We start from the raw sequence: 19,686 nt of genomic DNA on the forward strand, positions 1-19,686 counted from the left end.
CAAATAGTTAATGAATGTTATTAAATATGTACAGCAAAATGGAAGGCGTTTCAAATAGAAATCATGCTTCAAAAAACAGTCAAATGAAAAATTATAATATATCCCTCCAGGTGTGACACTTGACATTTGCAGAGTGTCAAACCCCCCAGAAAATGTATAGATATGGCCGAAATAGCTCAGTTGGGAGAGCGTTAGACTGAAGATCTAAAGGTCCCTGGTCCAATCCCGGGTTTCGGCAAAATGCTTTTTCTTCACCGTTTACATTTTAAGGAGATATTAAACAAAGCACATGGACTGATCATTATCAAAAGGCCTAAAAATTTTAACTATCTACAGAAAACAAAATGTTAAAAATTTGAGAAACAGTAACTTTTTCCTTTTGAACACATGAATGTTTTTTAGTAATTTTTCCTCTATTTTGTTTTATTTCAGATTGACTTAGCTGTAAGAGGATTAAAAGGTAACCTGATAGCTGAAACAGACAGCACTTATCAGACACTAGCTGAATGATTATAGTCAGCTTGTTTGACTTTGAAACACTGAGGCATTACTGAGACAAATGTCCTTAAAAAATATGCTGTGGACAAAGTCAAAAAGGCAAAAAACACAAGCTCCACACAGGTCCGTCATCTTTAATTTGAAATATAGGAGGTTTCTACTTTAATGGTGAGACAAAGCATCTACATATTTGACATTGCTCCAGTGAGTAGAGCCCACTTAAAAATGTATGGGTTGCTTGTCTCTGCAAGCAAAAGCTGGGCACTAAACTGGCATACTTGTAATGCTGGATGGTTCAGAGTGAAAACACCTATAGGCTGACAATAGTAATTGCAGGTGTTGATTAACTCATTGTGCAAAATAATTTCTAAAATGTGGTCACTTTGGGAGGTTTTCTGCTGTTTTGGTACTCTGCAAATTTCATCTGCAAGGTATTCCTGCAAAATCTGCATTGCAAAACCCAAATAGGGCTCTTCCTTTCAAAGCCCTGCTGTGTGGCCAAACAGTAGTTTCTGAAGAAATGTGGTGCATCACCGCATTTGTGAGAAATCTAACATTTCTAATATCCAAACAAAATAAATGGAGGTTTAAAAATTTATGCAGACGAAAAGTACGCATATAAAAAATGTTATTTATTGACTTTTTTGGGGTGGTGTGACAAGTTTTTAATCACAAGGAATGGTAACATTTCTGCTGACTAGCATGGAAGGAGTTAAGTTCCAATTGCATATCGAAGTCAGGATGGCCAAGTGGTCTAAGGCGCTGCGTTCAGGTGGCAGTCTCTGTTAAAAATTTGAGAAACGGTAACTTTTTCCTTTTGAACATAGGAATGTTTTTTAGTAATTTTTCCTCTATTTTGTCGCAGTCGCAGGTCGCAGTCTCCCCTGGAGGCGTGGGTTCAAATCCCACTTCTGACATCAACATTTAATTTCAAGAAACTTTATCTTCATTTATTGATTAGATGAGGTCAAACAAAACTTAGTAATGTGGTTTTGAAAAATTTCCTGAGAGTCTTTGGAGTGAATCTGAATTTGTCCTCTCAAAAAAGAACTCTAGGAACTTCAAACAGATTTTTTGTGCATATGTCTGTTGTTCTTTTGGCACTAGAAAAATCCTTTGGACAGTCAATGAGGAGGGACTATTTCACCTCTTTGTGTTCTCTGTCCCTATTAGGGTAGGGAATCAACCTTCTACAGTGCTGTCATGAAATATATCTAGAAACGGATTTGCTGGTAAGTCTACTTTCATAGTTTTCACCTCATACATCAATAGACCATAACGATACTTAATTAACAAAAACTTAACAAGTAGGTAATCATAGTTTAAAAAATGTGAAATGCCCATGTCCTTCTGACATGTTTCAGCACATTTTGGGACAAATGGTCTCACTTTTAACAATCAATAAAATATTTTCTCTAAATTTTTGTCTCTTTTTTGCTCCAATTGTTTGCATCTCATAAAAAATAAAACTTGATGTAACATTATGCATGCAAATTGTGTTTTATGTGCGACCATGACCTATTCTAGAAGCACAGGGTCAGAATTATACTGGTGCATGGAGACAAACTGAAAATGTAAAAATTCAATGGCAAAATTGCTGTCTTTTTCTACTCATTCACAAATAGTTAATGAATGTTATTAAATATGTACAGCAAAATGGAAGGCGTTTCAAATAGAAATCATGCTTCAAAAAACAGTCAAATGAAAAATTATAATATATCCCTCCAGGTGTGACACTTGACATTTGCAGAGTGTCAAACCCCCCAGAAAATGTATAGATATGGCCGAAATAGCTCAGTTGGGAGAGCGTTAGACTGAAGATCTAAAGGTCCCTGGTCCAATCCCGGGTTTCGGCAAAATGCTTTTTCTTCACCGTTTACATTTTAAGGAGATATTAAACAAAGCACATGGACTGATCATGATCAAAAGGCCTAAAAATCTTAACTATCTACAGAAAACAAAATGTTAAAAATTTGAGAAACGGTAACTTTTTCCTTTTGAACACATGAATGTTTTTTAGTAATTTTTCCTCTATTTTGTTTTATTTCAGATTGACTTAGCTGTAAGAGGATTAAAAGGTAACCTGATAGCTGAAACAGACAGCACTTATCAGACACTAGCTGAATGATTATAGTCAGCTTGTTTGACTTTGAAACACTGAGGCATTACTGAGACAAATGTCCTTAAAAAATATGCTGTGGACAAAGTCAAAAAGGCAAAAAACACAAGCTCCACACAGGTCCGTCATCTTTAATTTGAAATATAGGAGGTTTCTACTTTAATGGTGAGACAAAGCATCTACATATTTGACATTGCTCCAGTGAGTAGAGCCCACTTAAAAATGTATGGGTTGCTTGTCTCTGCAAGCAAAAGCTGGGCACTAAACTGGCATACTTGCAATGCTGGATGGTTCAGAGTGAAAACACCTATAGGCTGACAATAGTAATTGCAGGTGTTGATTAACTCATTGTGCAAAATAATTTCTAAAATGTGGTCACTTTGGGAGGTTTTCTGCTGTTTTGGTACTCTGCAAATTTCATCTGCAAGGTATTCCTGCAAAATCTGCATTGCAAAACCCAAATAGGGCTCTTCCTTTCAAAGCCCTGCTGTGTGGCCAAACAGTAGTTTCTGAAGAAATGTGGTGCATCACCGCATTTGTGAGAAATCTAACATTTCTAATATCCAAACAAAATAAATGGAGGTTTAAAAATTAATGCAGACGAAAAGTACGCATATAAAAAATGTTATTTATTGACTTTTTTGGGGTGGTGTGACAAGTTTTTAATCACAAGGGATGGTAACATTTCTGCTGACTAGCATGGAAGGAGTTAAGTTCCAATTGCATATCGAAGTCAGGATGGCCGAGCGGTCTAAGGCGCTGCGTTCAGGTCGCAGTCTCCCCTGGAGGCGTGGGTTCAAATCCCACTTCTGACATCAACATTTAATTTCAAGAAACTTTATCTTCATTTATTGATTAGATGAGGTCAAACAAAACTTAGTAATGTGGTTTTGAAAAATTTCCTGAGAGTCTTTGGAGTGAATCTGAATTTGTCCTCTCAAAAAAGAACTCTAGGAACTTCAAACAGATTTTTTGTGCATATGTCTGTTGTTCTTTTGGCACTAGAAAAATCCTTTGGACAGTCAATGAGGAGGGACTATTTCACCTCTTTGTGTTCTCTGTCCCTATTAGGGTAGGGAATCAACCTTCTACAGTGCTGTCATGAAATATATCTAGAAACAGATTTGCTGGTAAGTCTACTTTCATAGTTTTCACCTCATACATCAATAGACCATAACGATACTTAATAAACAAAAACTTAACAAGTAGGTAATCATAGTTTAAAAAATGTGAAATGCCCATGTCCTTCTGACATGTTTCAGCACATTTTGGGACAAATGGTCTCACTTTTAACAATCAATAAAATATTTTCTCTAAATTTTTGTCTCTTTTTTGCTCCAATTGTTTGCATCTCATAAAAAATAAAACTTGATGTAACATTATGCATGCAAATTGTGTTTTATGTGCGACCATGACCTATTCTAGAAGCACAGGGTCAGAATTATACTGGTGCATGGAGACAAACTGAAAATGTAAAAATTCAATGGCAAAATTGCTGTCTTTTTCTACTCATTCACAAATAGTTAATGAATGTTATTAAATATGTACAGCAAAATGGAAGGCGTTTCAAATAGAAATCATGCTTCAAAAAACAGTCAAATGAAAAATTATAATATATCCCTCCAGGTGTGACACTTGACATTTGCAGAGTGTCAAACCCCCCAGAAAATGTATAGATATGGCCGAAATAGCTCAGTTGGGAGAGCGTTAGACTGAAGATCTAAAGGTCCCGGGTTTCGGCAAAATGCTTTTTCTTCACCGTTTACATTTTAAGGAGATATTAAACAAAGCACATGGACTGATCATGATCAAAAGGCCTAAAAATTTTAACTATCTACAGAATACAAAATGTTAAAAATTTGAGAAACGGTAACTTTTTCCTTTTGAACACATGAATGTTTTTTAGTAATTTTTCCTCTATTTTGTTTTATTTCAGATTGACTTAGCTGTAAGAGGATTAAAAGGTAACCTGATAGCTGAAACAGACAGCACTTATCAGACACTAGCTGAATGATTATAGTCATCTTGTTTGACTTTGAAACACTGAGGCATTACTGAGACAAATGTCCTTAAAAAATATGCTGTGGACAAAGTCAAAAAGGCAAAAAACACAAGCTCCACACAGGTCCGTCATCTTTAATTTGAAATATAGGAGGTTTCTACTTTAATGGTGAGACAAAGCATCTACATATTTGACATTGCTCCAGTGAGTAGAGCCCACTTAAAAATGTATGGGTTGCTTGTCTCTGCAAGCAAAAGCTGGGCACTAAACTGGCATACTTGCAATGCTGGATGGTTCAGAGTGAAAACACCTATAGGCTGACAATAGTAATTGCAGGTGTTGATTAACTCATTGTGCAAAATAATTTCTAAAATGTGGTCACTTTGGGAGGTTTTCTGCTGTTTTGGTACTCTGCAAATTTCATCTGCAAGGTATTCCTGCAAAATCTGCATTGCAAAACCCAAATAGGGCTCTTCCTTTCAAAGCCCTGCTGTGTGGCCAAACAGTAGTTTCTGAAGAAATGTGGTGCATCACCGCATTTGTGAGAAATCTAACATTTCTAATATCCAAACAAAATAAATGGAGGTTTAAAAATTTATGCAGACGAAAAGTACGCATATAAAAAATGTTATTTATTGACTTTTTTGGGGTGGTGTGACAAGTTTTTAATCACAAGGAATGGTAACATTTCTGCTGACTAGCATGGAAGGAGTTAAGTTCCAATTGCATATCGAAGTCAGGATGGCCAAGTGGTCTACGGCGCTGCGTTCAGGTGGCAGTCTCTGTTAAAAATTTGAGAAACGGTAACTTTTTCCTTTTGAACACATGAATGTTTTTTAGTAATTTTTCCTCTATTTTGTCGCAGTCGCAGGTCGCAGTCTCCCCTGGAGGCGTGGGTTCAAATCCCACTTCTGACATCAACATTTAATTTCAAGAAACTTTATCTTCATTTTTTGATTAGATGAGGTCAAACAAAACTTAGTAATGTGGTTTTGAAAAATTTCCTGAGAGTCTTTGGAGTGAATCTGAATTTGTCCTCTCAAAAAAGAACTCTAGGAACATCAAACAGATTTTTTGTGCATATGTCTGTTGTTCTTTTGGCACTAGAAAAATCCTTTGGACAGTCAATGAGGAGGGACTATTTCACCTCTTTGTGTTCTCTGTCCCTATTAGGGTAGGGAATCAACCTTCTACAGTGCTGTCATGAAATATATCTAGAAACGGATTTGCTGGTAAGTCTACTTTCATAGTTTTCACCTCATACATCAATAGACCATAACGATACTTAATTAACAAAAACTTAACAAGTAGGTAATCATAGTTTAAAAAATGTGAAATGCCCATGTCCTTCTGACATGTTTCAGCACATTTTGGGACAAATGGTCTCACTTTTAACAATCAATAAAATATTTTCTCTAAATTTTTGTCTCTTTTTTGCTCCAATTGTTTGCATCTCATAAAAAATAAAACTTGATGTAACATTATGCATGCAAATTGTGTTTTATGTGCGACCATGACCTATTCTAGAAGCACAGGGTCAGAATTATACTGGTGCATGGAGACAAACTGAAAATGTAAAAATTCAATGGCAAAATTGCTGTCTTTTTCTACTCATTCACAAATAGTTAATGAATGTTATTAAATATGTACAGCAAAATGGAAGGCGTTTCAAATAGAAATCATGCTTCAAAAAACAGTCAAATGAAAAATTATAATATATCCCTCCAGGTGTGACACTTGACATTTGCAGAGTGTCAAACCCCCCAGACAATGTATAGATATGGCTGAAATAGCTCAGTTGGGAGAGCGTTAGACTGAAGATCTAAAGGTCCCGGGTTTCGGCAAAATGCTTTTTCTTCACCGTTTACATTTTAAGGAGATATTAAACAAAGCACATGGACTGATCATGATCAAAAGGCCTAAAAATCTTAACTATCTACAGAAAACAAAATGTTAAAAATTTGAGAAACGGTAACTTTTTCCTTTTGAACACATGAATGTTTTTTAGTAATTTTTCCTCTATTTTGTTTTATTTCAGATTGACTTAGCTGTAAGAGGATTAAAAGGTAACCTGATAGCTGAAACAGACAGCACTTATCAGACACTAGCTGAATGATTATAGTCAGCTTGTTTGACTTTGAAACACTGAGGCATTACTGAGACAAATGTCCTTAAAAAATATGCTGTGGACAAAGTCAAAAAGGCAAAAAACACAAGCTCCACACAGATCCGTCATCTTTAATTTGAAATATAGGAGGTTTCTACTTTAATGGTGAGACAAAGCATCTACATATTTGACATTGCTCCAGTGAGTAGAGCCCACTTAAAAATGTATGGGTTGCTTGTCTCTGGAAGCAAAAGCTGGACACTAAACTGGCATACTTGCAATGCTGGATGGTTCAGAGTGAAAACACCTATAGGCTGACAATAGTAATTGCAGGTGTTGATTAACTCATTGTGCAAAATAATTTCTAAAATGTGGTCACTTTGGGAGGTTTTCTGCTGTTTTGGTACTCTGCAAATTTCATCTGCAAGGTATTCCTGCAAAATCTGCATTGCAAAACCCAAACAGGGCTCTTCCTTTCAAAGCCCTGCTGTGTGGCCAAACAGTAGTTTCTGAAGAAATGTGGTGCATCACCGCATTTGTGAGAAATCTAACATTTCTAATATCCAAACAAAATAAATGGAGGTTTAAAAATTAATGCAGACGAAGAAAAGTACGCATATAAAAAATGTTATTTATTGACTTTTTTGGGGTGGTGTGACAAGTTTTTAATCACAAGGAATGGTAACATTTCTGCTGACTAGCATGGAAGGAGTTAAGTTCCAATTGCATATCGAAGTCAGGATGGCCGAGCGGTCTAAGGCGCTGTGTTCAGGTCGCAGTCTTCCCTGGAGGCGTGGGTTCAAATCCCACTTCAGACATCAACATTTAATTTCAAGAAACTTTATCTTCATTTATTGATTAGATGAGGTCAAACAAAACTTAGTAATGTGGTTTTGAAAAATTTCCTGAGAGTCTTTGGAGTGAATCTGAATTTGTCCTCTCAAAAAAGAACTCTAGGAACATCAAACAGGTTTTTTTGTGCATATGTCTGTTGTTCTTTTGGCACTAGAAAAATCCTTTGGACAGTCAATGAGGAGGGACTATTTCACCTCTTTGTGTTCTCTGTCCCTATTAGGGTAGGGAATCAACCTTCTACAGTGCTGTCATGAAATATATCTAGAAACGGATTTGCTGGTAAGTCTACTTTCATAGTTTTCACCTCATACATCAATAGACCATAACGATACTTAATTAACAAAAACTTAACAAGTAGGTAATCATAGTTTAAAAAATGTGAAATGCCCATGTCCTTCTGACATGTTTCAGCACATTTTGGGACAAATGGTCTCACTTTTAACAATCAATAAAATATTTTCTCTAAATTTTTGTCTCTTTTTTGCTCCAATTGTTTGCATCTCATAAAAAATAAAACTTGATGTAACATTATGCATGCAAATTGTGTTTTATGTGCGACCATGACCTATTCTAGAAGCACAGGGTCAGAATTATACTGGTGCATGGAGACAAACTGAAAATGTAAAAATTCAATGGCAAAATTGCTGTCTTTTTCTACTCATTCACAAATAGTTAATGAATGTTATTAAATATGTACAGCAAAATGGAAGGCGTTTCAAATAGAAATCATGCTTCAAAAAACAGTCAAATGAAAAATTATAATATATCCCTCCAGGTGTGACACTTGACATTTGCAGAGTGTCAAACCCCCCAGAAAATGTATAGATATGGCCGAAATAGCTCAGTTGGGAGAGCGTTAGACTGAAGATCTAAAGGTCCCGGGTTTCGGCAAAATTCTTTTTCTTCACCGTTTACATTTTAAGGAGATATTAAACAAAGCACATGGACTGATCATGATCAAAAGGCCTAAAAATCTTAACTATCTACAGAAAACAAAATGTTAAAAATTTGAGAAACGGTAACTTTTTCCTTTTGAACACATGAATGTTTTTTAGTAATTTTTCCTCTATTTTGTTTTATTTCAGATTGACTTAGCTGTAAGAGGATTAAAAGGTAACCTGATAGCTGAAACAGACAGCACTTATCAGACACTAGCTGAATGATTATAGTCAGCTTGTTTGACTTTGAAACACTGAGGCATTACTGAGACAAATGTCCTTAAAAAATATGCTGTGGACAAAGTCAAAAAGGCAAAAAACACAAGCTCCACACAGGTCCGTCATCTTTAATTTGAAATATAGGAGGTTTCTACTTTAATGGTGAGACAAAGCATCTACATATTTGACATTGCTCCAGTGAGTAGAGCCCACTTAAAAATGTATGGGTTGCTTGTCTCTGCAAGCAAAAGCTGGGCACTAAACTGGCATACTTGCAATGCTGGATGGTTCAGAGTGAAAACACCTATAGGCTGACAATAGTAATTGCAGGTGTTGATTAACTCATTGTGCAAAATAATTTCTAAAATGTGGTCACTTTGGGAGGTTTTCTGCTGTTTTGGTACTCTGCAAATTTCATCTGCAAGGTATTCCTGCAAAATCTGCATTGCAAAACCCAAATAGGGCTCTTCCTTTCAAAGCCCTGCTGTGTGGCCAAACAGTAGTTTCTGAAGAAATGTGGTGCATCACCGCATTTGTGAGAAATCTAACATTTCTAATATCCAAACAAAATAAATGGAGGTTTAAAAATTAATGCAGACGAAAAGTACGCATATAAAAAATGTTATTTATTGACTTTTTTGGGGTGGTGTGACAAGTTTTTAATCACAAGGGATGGTAACATTTCTGCTGACTAGCATGGAAGGAGTTAAGTTCCAATTGCATATCGAAGTCAGGATGGCCGAGCGGTCTAAGGCGCTGCGTTCAGGTCGCAGTCTCCCCTGGAGGCGTGGGTTCAAATCCCACTACTGACATCAACATTTAATTTCAAGAAACTTTATCTTCATTTATTGATTAGATGAGGTCAAACAAAACTTAGTAATGTGGTTTTGAAAAATTTCCTGAGAGTCTTTGGAGTGAATCTGAATTTGTCCTCTCAAAAAAGAACTCTAGGAACTTCAAACAGATTTTTTGTGCATATGTCTGTTGTTCTTTTGGCACTAGAAAAATCCTTTGGACAGTCAATGAGGAGGGACTATTTCACCTCTTTGTGTTCTCTGTCCCTATTAGGGTAGGGAATCAACCTTCTACAGTGCTGTCATGAAATATATCTAGAAACAGATTTGCTGGTAAGTCTACTTTCATAGTTTTCACCTCATACATCAATAGACCATAACGATACTTAATAAACAAAAACTTAACAAGTAGGTAATCATAGTTTAAAAAATGTGAAATGCCCATGTCCTTCTGACATGTTTCAGCACATTTTGGGACAAATGGTCTCACTTTTAACAATCAATAAAATATTTTCTCTAAATTTTTGTCTCTTTTTTGCTCCAATTGTTTGCATCTCATAAAAAATAAAACTTGATGTAACATTATGCATGCAAATTGTGTTTTATGTGCGACCATGACCTATTCTAGAAGCACAGGGTCAGAATTATACTGGTGCATGGAGACAAACTGAAAATGTAAAAATTCAATGGCAAAATTGCTGTCTTTTTCTACTCATTCACAAATAGTTAATGAATGTTATTAAATATGTACAGCAAAATGGAAGGCGTTTCAAATAGAAATCATGCTTCAAAAAACAGTCAAATGAAAAATTATAATATATCCCTCCAGGTGTGACACTTGACATTTGCAGAGTGTCAAACCCCCCAGAAAATGTATAGATATGGCCGAAATAGCTCAGTTGGGAGAGCGTTAGACTGAAGATCTAAAGGTCCCTGGTCCAATCCCGGGTTTCGGCAAAATGCTTTTTCTTCACCGTTTACATTTTAAGGAGATATTAAACAAAGCACATGGACTGATCATGATCAAAAGGCCTAAAAATTTTAACTATCTACAGAATACAAAATGTTAAAAATTTGAGAAACGGTAACTTTTTCCTTTTGAACACATGAATGTTTTTTAGTAATTTTTCCTCTATTTTGTTTTATTTCAGATTGACTTAGCTGTAAGAGGATTAAAAGGTAACCTGATAGCTGAAACAGACAGCACTTATCAGACACTAGCTGAATGATTATAGTCATCTTGTTTGACTTTGAAACACTGAGGCATTACTGAGACAAATGTCCTTAAAAAATATGCTGTGGACAAAGTCAAAAAGGCAAAAAACACAAGCTCCACACAGGTCCGTCATCTTTAATTTGAAATATAGGAGGTTTCTACTTTAATGGTGAGACAAAGCATCTACATATTTGACATTGCTCCAGTGAGTAGAGCCCACTTAAAAATGTATGGGTTGCTTGTCTCTGCAAGCAAAAGCTGGGCACTAAACTGGCATACTTGCAATGCTGGATGGTTCAGAGTGAAAACACCTATAGGCTGACAATAGTAATTGCAGGTGTTGATTAACTCATTGTGCAAAATAATTTCTAAAATGTGGTCACTTTGGGAGGTTTTCTGCTGTTTTGGTACTCTGCAAATTTCATCTGCAAGGTATTCCTGCAAAATCTGCATTGCAAAACCCAAATAGGGCTCTTCCTTTCAAAGCCCTGCTGTGTGGCCAAACAGTAGTTTCTGAAGAAATGTGGTGCATCACCGCATTTGTGAGAAATCTAACATTTCTAATATCCAAACAAAATAAATGGAGGTTTAAAAATTTATGCAGACGAAAAGTACGCATATAAAAAATGTTATTTATTGACTTTTTTGGGGTGGTGTGACAAGTTTTTAATCACAAGGAATGGTAACATTTCTGCTGACTAGCATGGAAGGAGTTAAGTTCCAATTGCATATCGAAGTCAGGATGGCCAAGTGGTCTACGGCGCTGCGTTCAGGTGGCAGTCTCTGTTAAAAATTTGAGAAACGGTAACTTTTTCCTTTTGAACACATGAATGTTTTTTAGTAATTTTTCCTCTATTTTGTCGCAGTCGCAGGTCGCAGTCTCCCCTGGAGGCGTGGGTTCAAATCCCACTTCTGACATCAACATTTAATTTCAAGAAACTTTATCTTCATTTTTTGATTAGATGAGGTCAAACAAAACTTAGTAATGTGGTTTTGAAAAATTTCCTGAGAGTCTTTGGAGTGAATCTGAATTTGTCCTCTCAAAAAAGAACTCTAGGAACATCAAACAGATTTTTTGTGCATATGTCTGTTGTTCTTTTGGCACTAGAAAAATCCTTTGGACAGTCAATGAGGAGGGACTATTTCACCTCTTTGTGTTCTCTGTCCCTATTAGGGTAGGGAATCAACCTTCTACAGTGCTGTCATGAAATATATCTAGAAACGGATTTGCTGGTAAGTCTACTTTCATAGTTTTCACCTCATACATCAATAGACCATAACGATACTTAATTAACAAAAACTTAACAAGTAGGTAATCATAGTTTAAAAAATGTGAAATGCCCATGTCCTTCTGACATGTTTCAGCACATTTTGGGACAAATGGTCTCACTTTTAACAATCAATAAAATATTTTCTCTAAATTTTTGTCTCTTTTTTGCTCCAATTGTTTGCATCTCATAAAAAATAAAACTTGATGTAACATTATGCATGCAAATTGTGTTTTATGTGCGACCATGACCTATTCTAGAAGCACAGGGTCAGAATTATACTGGTGCATGGAGACAAACTGAAAATGTAAAAATTCAATGGCAAAATTGCTGTCTTTTTCTACTCATTCACAAATAGTTAATGAATGTTATTAAATATGTACAGCAAAATGGAAGGCGTTTCAAATAGAAATCATGCTTCAAAAAACAGTCAAATGAAAAATTATAATATATCCCTCCAGGTGTGACACTTGACATTTGCAGAGTGTCAAACCCCCCAGACAATGTATAGATATGGCTGAAATAGCTCAGTTGGGAGAGCGTTAGACTGAAGATCTAAAGGTCCCGGGTTTCGGCAAAATGCTTTTTCTTCACCGTTTACATTTTAAGGAGATATTAAACAAAGCACATGGACTGATCATGATCAAAAGGCCTAAAAATCTTAACTATCTACAGAAAACAAAATGTTAAAAATTTGAGAAACGGTAACTTTTTCCTTTTGAACACATGAATGTTTTTTAGTAATTTTTCCTCTATTTTGTTTTATTTCAGATTGACTTAGCTGTAAGAGGATTAAAAGGTAACCTGATAGCTGAAACAGACAGCACTTATCAGACACTAGCTGAATGATTATAGTCAGCTTGTTTGACTTTGAAACACTGAGGCATTACTGAGACAAATGTCCTTAAAAAATATGCTGTGGACAAAGTCAAAAAGGCAAAAAACACAAGCTCCACACAGATCCGTCATCTTTAATTTGAAATATAGGAGGTTTCTACTTTAATGGTGAGACAAAGCATCTACATATTTGACATTGCTCCAGTGAGTAGAGCCCACTTAAAAATGTATGGGTTGCTTGTCTCTGGAAGCAAAAGCTGGACACTAAACTGGCATACTTGCAATGCTGGATGGTTCAGAGTGAAAACACCTATAGGCTGACAATAGTAATTGCAGGTGTTGATTAACTCATTGTGCAAAATAATTTCTAAAATGTGGTCACTTTGGGAGGTTTTCTGCTGTTTTGGTACTCTGCAAATTTCATCTGCAAGGTATTCCTGCAAAATCTGCATTGCAAAACCCAAACAGGGCTCTTCCTTTCAAAGCCCTGCTGTGTGGCCAAACAGTAGTTTCTGAAGAAATGTGGTGCATCACCGCATTTGTGAGAAATCTAACATTTCTAATATCCAAACAAAATAAATGGAGGTTTAAAAATTAATGCAGACGAAGAAAAGTACGCATATTAAAAATGTTATTTATTGACTTTTTTGGGGTGGTGTGACAAGTTTTTAATCACAAGGAATGGTAACATTTCTGCTGACTAGCATGGAAGGAGTTAAGTTCCAATTGCATATTGAAGTCAGGATGGCCGAGCGGTCTAAGGCGCTGCGTGTCTCCCCTGGAGGAGTGGGTTCAAATCCCACTTCTGACATCAACATTTAATTTCAAGAAACTTTATCTTCATTTATTGATTAGATGAGGTCAAACAAAACTTAGTAATGTGGTTTTGAAAAATTTCCTGAGAGTCTTTGGAGTGAATCTGAATTTGTCCTCTCAAAAAAGAACTCTAGGAACTTCAAACAGATTTTTTGTGCATATGTCTGTTGTTCTTTTGGCACTAGAAAAATCCTTTGGACAGTCAATGAGGAGGGACTATTTCACCTCTTTGTGTTCTCTGTCCCTATTAGGGTAGGGAATCAACCTTCTACAGTGCTGTCATGAAATATATCTAGAAACAGATTTGCTGGTAAGTCTACTTTCATAGTTTTCACCTCATACATCAATAGACCATAACGATACTTAATAAACAAAAACTTAACAAGTAGGTAATCATAGTTTAAAAAATGTGAAATGCCCATGTCCTTCTGACATGTTTCAGCACATTTTGGGACAAATGGTCTCACTTTTAACAATCAATAAAATATTTTCTCTAAATTTTTGTCTCTTTTTTGCTCCAATTGTTTGCATCTCATAAAAAATAAAACTTGATGTAACATTATGCATGCAAATTGTGTTTTATGTGCGACCATGACCTATTCTAGAAGCACAGGGTCAGAATTATACTGGTGCATGGAGACAAACTGAAAATGTAAAAATTCAATGGCAAAATTGCTGTCTTTTTCTACTCATTCACAAATAGTTAATGAATGTTATTAAATATGTACAGCAAAATGGAAGGCGTTTCAAATAGAAATCATGCTTCAAAAAACAGTCAAATGAAAAATTATAATATATCCCTCCAGGTGTGACACTTGACATTTGCAGAGTGTCAAACCCCCCAGAAAATGTATAGATATGGCCGAAATAGCTCAGTTGGGAGAGCGTTAGACTGAAGATCTAAAGGTCCCGGGTTTCGGCAAAATGCTTTTTCTTCACCGTTTACATTTTAAGGAGATATTAAACAAAGCACATGGACTGATCATGATCAAAAGGCCTAAAAATTTTAACTATCTACAGAATACAAAATGTTAAAAATTTGAGAAACGGTAACTTTTTCCTTTTGAACACATGAATGTTTTTTAGTAATTTTTCCTCTATTTTGTTTTATTTCAGATTGACTTAGCTGTAAGAGGATTAAAAGGTAACCTGATAGCTGAAACAGACAGCACTTATCAGACACTAGCTGAATGATTATAGTCATCTTGTTTGACTTTGAAACACTGAGGCATTACTGAGACAAATGTCCTTAAAAAATATGCTGTGGACAAAGTCAAAAAGGCAAAAAACACAAGCTCCACACAGGTCCGTCATCTTTAATTTGAAATATAGGAGGTTTCTACTTTAATGGTGAGACAAAGCATCTACATATTTGACATTGCTCCAGTGAGTAGAGCCCACTTAAAAATGTATGGGTTGCTTGTCTCTGCAAGCAAAAGCTGGGCACTAAACTGGCATACTTGCAATGCTGGATGGTTCAGAGTGAAAACACCTATAGGCTGACAATAGTAATTGCAGGTGTTGATTAACTCATTGTGCAAAATAATTTCTAAAATGTGGTCACTTTGGGAGGTTTTCTGCTGTTTTGGTACTCTGCAAATTTCATCTGCAAGGTATTCCTGCAAAATCTGCATTGCAAAACCCAAATAGGGCTCTTCCTTTCAAAGCCCTGCTGTGTGGCCAAACAGTAGTTTCTGAAGAAATGTGGTGCATCACCGCATTTGTGAGAAATCTAACATTTCTAATATCCAAACAAAATAAATGGAGGTTTAAAAATTTATGCAGACGAAAAGTACGCATATAAAAAATGTTATTTATTGACTTTTTTGGGGTGGTGTGACAAGTTTTTAATCACAAGGAATGGTAACATTTCTGCTGACTAGCATGGAAGGAGTTAAGTTCCAATTGCATATCGAAGTCAGGATGGCCAAGTGGTCTACGGCGCTGCGTTCAGGTGGCAGTCTCTGTTAAAAATTTGAGAAACGGTAACTTTTTCCTTTTGAACACATGAATGTTTTTTAGTAATTTTTCCTCTATTTTGTCGCAGTCGCAGGTCGCAGTCTCCCCTGAAGGCGTGGGTTCAAATCCCACTTCTGACATCAACATTTAATTTCAAGAAACTTTATCTTCATTTTTTGATTAGATGAGGTCAAACAAAACTTAGTAATGTGGTTTTGAAAAATTTCCTGAGAGTCTTTGGAGTGAATCTGAATTTGTCCTCTCAAAAAAGAACTCTAGGAACATCAAACAGATTTTTTGTGCATATGTCTGTTGTTCTTTTGGCACTAGAAAAATCCTTTGGACAGTCAATGAGGAGGGACTATTTCACCTCTTTGTGTTCTCTGTCCCTATTAGGGTAGGGAATCAACCTTCTACAGTGCTGTCATGAAATATATCTAGAAACGGATTTGCTGGTAAGTCTACTTTCATAGTTTTCACCTCATACATCAATAGACCATAACGATACTTAATTAACAAAAACTTAACAAGTAGGTAATCATAGTTTAAAAAATGTGAAATGCCCATGTCCTTCTGACATGTTTCAGCACATTTTGGGACAAATGGTCTCACTTTTAACAATCAATAAAATATTTTCTCTAAATTTTTGTCTCTTTTTTGCTCCAATTGTTTGCATCTCATAAAAAATAAAACTTGATGTAACATTATGCATGCAAATTGTGTTTTATGTGCGACCATGACCTATTCTAGAAGCACAGGGTCAGAATTATACTGGTGCATGGAGACAAACTGAAAATGTAAAAATTCAATGGCAAAATTGCTGTCTTTTTCTACTCATTCACAAATAGTTAATGAATGTTATTAAATATGTACAGCAAAATGGAAGGCGTTTCAAATAGAAATCATGCTTCAAAAAACAGTCAAATGAAAAATTATAATATATCCCTCCAGGTGTGACACTTGACATTTGCAGAGTGTCAAACCCCCCAGACAATGTATAGATATGGCTGAAATAGCTCAGTTGGGAGAGCGTTAGACTGAAGATCTAAAGGTCCCGGGTTTCGGCAAAATGCTTTTTCTTCACCGTTTACATTTTAAGGAGATATTAAACAAAGCACATGGACTGATCATGATCAAAAGGCCTAAAAATCTTAACTATCTACAGAAAACAAAATGTTAAAAATTTGAGAAACGGTAACTTTTTCCTTTTGAACACATGAATGTTTTTTAGTAATTTTTCCTCTATTTTGTTTTATTTCAGATTGACTTAGCTGTAAGAGGATTAAAAGGTAACCTGATAGCTGAAACAGACAGCACTTATCAGACACTAGCTGAATGATTATAGTCAGCTTGTTTGACTTTGAAACACTGAGGCATTACTGAGACAAATGTCCTTAAAAAATATGCTGTGGACAAAGTCAAAAAGGCAAAAAACACAAGCTCCACACAGATCCGTCATCTTTAATTTGAAATATAGGAGGTTTCTACTTTAATGGTGAGACAAAGCATCTACATATTTGACATTGCTCCAGTGAGTAGAGCCCACTTAAAAATGTATGGGTTGCTTGTCTCTGGAAGCAAAAGCTGGACACTAAACTGGCATACTTGCAATGCTGGATGGTTCAGAGTGAAAACACCTATAGGCTGACAATAGTAATTGCAGGTGTTGATTAACTCATTGTGCAAAATAATATCTAAAATGTGGTCACTTTGGGAGGTTTTCTGCTGTTTTGGTACTCTGCAAATTTCATCTGCAAGGTATTCCTGCAAAATCTGCATTGCAAAACCCAAACAGGGCTCTTCCTTTCAAAGCCCTGCTGTGTGGCCAAACAGTAGTTTCTGAAGAAATGTGGTGCATCACCGCATTTGTGAGAAATCTAACATTTCTAATATCCAAACAAAATAAATGGAGGTTTAAAAATTAATGCAGACGAAGAAAAGTACGCATATAAAAAATGTTATTTATTGACTTTTTTGGGGTGGTGTGACAAGTTTTTAATCACAAGGAATGGTAACATTTCTGCTGACTAGCATGGAAGGAGTTAAGTTCCAATTGCATATTGAAGTCAGGATGGCCGAGCGGTCTAAGGCGCTGCGTGTCTCCCCTGGAGGAGTGGGTTCAAATCCCACTTCTGACATCAACATTTAATTTCAAGAAACTTTATCTTCATTTATTGATTAGATGAGGTCAAACAAAACTTAGTAATGTGGTTTTGAAAAATTTCCTGAGAGTCTTTGGAGTGAATCTGAATTTGTCCTCTCAAAAAAGAACTCTAGGAACTTCAAACAGATTTTTTGTGCATATGTCTGTTGTTCTTTTGGCACTAGAAAAATCCTTTGGACAGTCAATGAGGAGGGACTATTTCACCTCTTTGTGTTCTCTGTCCCTATTAGGGTAGGGAATCAACCTTCTACAGTGCTGTCATGAAATATATCTAGAAACAGATTTGCTGGTAAGTCTACTTTCATAGTTTTCACCTCATACATCAATAGACCATAACGATACTTAATAAACAAAAACTTAACAAGTAGGTAATCATAGTTTAAAAAATGTGAAATGCCCATGTCCTTCTGACATGTTTCAGCACATTTTGGGACAAATGGTCTCACTTTTAACAATCAATAAAATATTTTCTCTAAATTTTTGTCTCTTTTTTGCTCCAATTGTTTGCATCTCATAAAAAATAAAACTTGATGTAACATTATGCATGCAAATTGTGTTTTATGTGCGACCATGACCTATTCTAGAAGCACAGGGTCAGAATTATACTGGTGCATGGAGACAAACTGAAAATGTAAAAATTCAATGGCAAAATTGCTGTCTTTTTCTACTCATTCACAAATAGTTAATGAATGTTATTAAATATGTACAGCAAAATGGAAGGCGTTTCAAATAGAAATCATGCTTCAAAAAACAGTCAAATGAAAAATTATAATATATCCCTCCAGGTGTGACACTTGACATTTGCAGAGTGTCAAACCCCCCAGAAAATGTATAGATATGGCCGAAATAGCTCAGTTGGGAGAGCGTTAGACTGAAGATCTAAAGGTCCCTGGTCCAATCCAGGGTTTCGGCAAAATGCTTTTTCTTCACCGTTTACATTTTAAGGAGATATTAAACAAAGCACATGGACTGATCATGATCAAAAGGCCTAAAAATTTTAACTATCTACAGAATACAAAATGTTAAAAATTTGAGAAACGGTAACTTTTTCCTTTTGAACACATGAATGTTTTTTAGTAATTTTTCCTCTATTTTGTTTTATTTCAGATTGACTTAGCTGTAAGAGGATTAAAAGGTAACCTGATAGCTGAAACAGACAGCACTTATCAGACACTAGCTGAATGATTATAGTCATCTTGTTTGACTTTGAAACACTGAGGCATTACTGAGACAAATGTCCTTAAAAAATATGCTGTGGACAAAGTCAAAAAGGCAAAAAACACAAGCTCCACACAGGTCCGTCATCTTTAATTTGAAATATAGGAGGTTTCTACTTTAATGGTGAGACAAAGCATCTACATATTTGACATTGCTCCAGTGAGTAGAGCCCACTTAAAAATGTATGGGTTGCTTGTCTCTGCAAGCAAAAGCTGGGCACTAAACTGGCATACTTGCAATGCTGGATGGTTCAGAGTGAAAACACCTATAGGCTGACAATAGTAATTGCAGGTGTTGATTAACTCATTGTGCAAAATAATTTCTAAAATGTGGTCACTTTGGGAGGTTTTCTGCTGTTTTGGTACTCTGCAAATTTCATCTGCAAGGTATTCCTGCAAAATCTGCATTGCAAAACCCAAATAGGGCTCTTCCTTTCAAAGCCCTGCTGTGTGGCCAAACAGTAGTTTCTGAAGAAATGTGGTGCATCACGGCATTTGTGAGAAATCTAACATTTCTAATATCCAAACAAAATAAATGGAGGTTTAAAAATTTATGCAGACGAAAAGTACGCATATAAAAAATGTTATTTATTGACTTTTTTGGGGTGGTGTGACAAGTTTTTAATCACAAGGAATGGTAACATTTCTGCTGACTAGCATGGAAGGAGTTAAGTTCC

At 35.8% G+C, this 19,686-nt stretch overlaps 4 non-coding genes across 4 annotated transcripts; all 4 read left to right on the plus strand.

Moving 5' to 3' along the window:
• Positions 1-165: 165 nt before the first annotated feature.
• On the plus strand, positions 166-238 carry TRNAF-GAA (transfer RNA phenylalanine (anticodon GAA)). The gene has a single exon. It is a non-coding gene; the product is annotated as a tRNA-Phe (tRNA).
• A 2,043-nt stretch (positions 239-2,281) lies between these two features.
• TRNAF-GAA (transfer RNA phenylalanine (anticodon GAA)) lies at positions 2,282-2,354 on the plus strand. The gene has a single exon. It is a non-coding gene; the product is annotated as a tRNA-Phe (tRNA).
• A 995-nt stretch (positions 2,355-3,349) lies between these two features.
• On the plus strand, positions 3,350-3,432 carry TRNAL-CAG (transfer RNA leucine (anticodon CAG)). The gene has a single exon. It is a non-coding gene; the product is annotated as a tRNA-Leu (tRNA).
• A 6,984-nt stretch (positions 3,433-10,416) lies between these two features.
• TRNAF-GAA (transfer RNA phenylalanine (anticodon GAA)) lies at positions 10,417-10,489 on the plus strand. Its single transcript has one exon. It is a non-coding gene; the product is annotated as a tRNA-Phe (tRNA).
• Positions 10,490-19,686: the final 9,197 nt, after the last annotated feature.

This window comes from Dendrobates tinctorius, unplaced genomic scaffold, assembly GCF_039654945.1.
Source record: "Dendrobates tinctorius isolate UK_male_01 unplaced genomic scaffold, ASM3965494v1 ptg000300l, whole genome shotgun sequence".
In the NCBI taxonomy this organism is placed as follows: Eukaryota; Metazoa; Chordata; class Amphibia; order Anura; family Dendrobatidae; genus Dendrobates; species Dendrobates tinctorius.